This window comes from Solanum tuberosum, unplaced genomic scaffold (genome assembly GCF_000226075.1).
Source record: "Solanum tuberosum cultivar DM 1-3 516 R44 unplaced genomic scaffold, SolTub_3.0 scf00249, whole genome shotgun sequence".
Lineage (NCBI taxonomy): Eukaryota > Viridiplantae > Streptophyta > Magnoliopsida > Solanales > Solanaceae > Solanum > Solanum tuberosum.
The window spans coordinates 27,780-30,859 of NW_006239187.1; the positions used below are offsets into that span (position 1 = coordinate 27,780).

At 32.0% G+C, this 3,080-nt stretch overlaps 1 protein-coding gene across 1 annotated transcript in view; it reads left to right on the plus strand.

Moving 5' to 3' along the window:
* LOC102604783 (zeatin O-xylosyltransferase-like) overlaps positions 1-3,080 on the plus strand; it is a 16,451-nt gene that overhangs the window by 12,059 nt on the left and 1,312 nt on the right. The gene's annotated exons all lie outside the window — the stretch shown is intronic.

Consider the following 3,080-nt stretch of genomic DNA (forward strand, 5'->3'; position numbering starts at 1 on the left):
TGTTAGCCTCATAAAAATTACAAATAATATTAGGTATATTTCTATGTATTCGATTCTGAAATTAAGGTTATAATTATTTTGTTTAATCATTTTGTTTTTATTTGCTAAATGTTGAATGAAGAGAAATCATTCATAATATTTTTTTATCTTCTTAGTTTATATTGAAGCCTAGTTTTTCGTCCATCTTGTTATTTACCGTCTCATTCATAAGTCAATGTATTAACATTGTTTAGTATAGTCAGATATGTATGATGTTAGCCTCATAAAAATTACAAATAATATTAGGTATATTTTTATATCTTGAACCCACTTCGTGAAAATCCTGGGTCCGCCACTGGTTGGAGCTGATTGTCTGAAAAAATAGAGAACTTTATATTTGGAGAGTAAAATAGAGTATAGGGTTGGAGATGCGCTAAATGAGTAGCTGAGCCAATAAAGTGGATAGGAAGATCATATGATGAGGAAAATATGAAGGCTAGTTGAAGTTGTTGATTGAGATGGCTTTGTGCTGGAAATGGAACCATGATTATAGCTACTTCATTTTCTTGTTTTTTCAACATTTCAAGATTGTTATCCATGGAGAAAGAAGAAAAAAACAAGTATTGAGAATTGAAGTAAAAGTAAATTGATGAAAACTTTGATGATTGAGTTTGGTGAAGTTGTATTGAAAGGTTTATATAAACATACAAAATAAATATAGTAATTTTTTATTCTTGTCATTATGGACAATTTCGTATGTTAGTACGCCATAGGTTGATTATTGAAATTTATTCAATTTGGAATAGAAATGATATTTGACTTATTTGTCTGTCGTGCACTCCAAGTTCATTTATGCTTTGCATCTCTATTAATAGTCAAAAACATACCTCATTCGATGGTGAGCTGATCAAATATTTGTTACCAATTGATAATAGACATATATAGATCAACTCAGTATCAATGTGTATTTTAATTTTTTAAAAAAAAAAAAGTAATAATTGAGATATGAATCTTGCGAAAAAGTGATAGTTTGAATGTGTATTTTATAACTCTATCTTTTATTCATTTAAAGCCACCAAACAAGTGGATGAGAGGCATTACCCTACCACCTTTTAACTTTTCAAAGAACTCATCTTTTTTGTACTTTTAGTTTCTAGCCGTTCATTCAAAATGAAGAGGCTACTGCTAAAATATGATAAGAGTAAATTCAGGTGATTTTTCATATTCTTTTGATACTCTTAGTAAATATGTCAAGAGTCAAAGAAGATGTCTGCCCCACAATTCTGATCTAGTAGTAAGAGCGTAACACATAATATGTAGGTTAACCATACGTCCAGTGTTCAAATCCTGTTGTAGACAAAAGCTTTGCTATTAAGTGGAGAAGAACAAAGAAGCATGCTCATTATCTACCGAGTTTCAACCTGTGTACCAACAACCCTCCTGGACTCGAGAGAATGTCTAAATAATTATAATCTATAGAACATCTAATCCTCAAATACGACACACATCACAAGTTCAAAATTGGTTGCACAAAAGAACTAAATGGTTAAGTGGAGAAGAGTAAGAAACATGCTCATAAACACCGAGACACACTTCTATCACATATAAAACATTGAAAGTAAGCCCAAAAAGACTAATTTAAGAATCAAAATAAGCGAGAAACATTGAAAGTAAGTCCAAAAAACTGAAAGATCGAACCAACGGAATGAAATGTATCAAGACCGCCATTAGAAATTTCTGGAACCATTTCAAATGCACTCCAAGATGAACTATGTGCATTAGCAAGGTTTTTCCACCTCTCTTCCATAAAGAGACAGGGAGTAAAAGATTCAGCAATTTTTTAAGATGAAAAAATTAAAAGAAGTCGAAAACTGAAGTGATTGAAAGAAATCTACCTCTTAAATAACTTGAAATCATTTATTGGAAAAGAAAGATTTGAAATTCAAAAATAGATTAATGAAAGTAACTGTGGAGAGATTTGTGGAGTGAAAAAGGAAGGAAAATCATTAATAGAAGATTTCAAATTAATGTATCCGAAAAAGGATTAATGAGAGCAAAAAAGGGGATTTTTGATATTTTTTGAAATGGTAGGGAAAATAAGAAAATATGATAATAAATGATGTGTAGTTAGATAATATTTCCAAAAAATTATAATCAGTTGTCATGCACCACATACTTTTATTAAATCTGCATAAACAACATCCAATAATTCAAAAATAATAGTATAATAATTATAGTAGTTACAAATCTAAAAAACACGTGAAAGAGATGGATTTGCTACTCAATCATCCTCTTACCTTCACACATTTACCATATAACCCCCTGCTTCTTCAATGAGAAAAAACTCAATCAGGAGATATGGAGGATCCGATAGCAACACGAAACTCCAATCTTTCTACTTCCATGTGTAGCTATGAGAATTTACCAAACCATGAAGTAGCTATAGTCATGGTTCCATTTCCAGCACAAGGCCATCTCAATCAACTTCTTCAACTTTCCTGTTTAATCTCATCATCATATGATCTTCCTGTCTATTATGTTGGCTCAGCTACTCATAATCGTCAAGCTTTGCTTCGAGCTAACGCTTTAAATCCTTTAGACATAGCCAAAATCCACTTCCATGACATTCCACTTCCTGAATTTACCTCACCTCCACCTGACTTTAATGCCTTGAGCAAATTCCCATTACATCATCAGCCATTATGGGATGCATCTTTGCTTCTTCGCAAGTCCATTGCTTCCTTTTTACGTGACATCTCCTCAAAATCGAGACGAGTCATTGTTGTTCATGATTATTTTATGTCATATAATGTTCAGGATGTTTCTTCCTTTCCCAATGCTGAATCCTATATATTTAATTGCATTTCAGTTATCACTTTGTACTGTTCTTTATGCTTATTTAGTGGAAAGTCTATCCAACTTGGAGAAGAATTGCTTAAAAAGCTACCACCCCTTGAAGGAGCTGTGCCTGATGAAGTCAAGAACTTTATGGATTTTCAGAGTCCATATGTGGATATTAAATCAGGTGATATCCATAATACAAGTAAAGTAATTGAAGGTGAGTTTCTTGATTTGCTGGCACAAGTAGAAAGTAAACAACA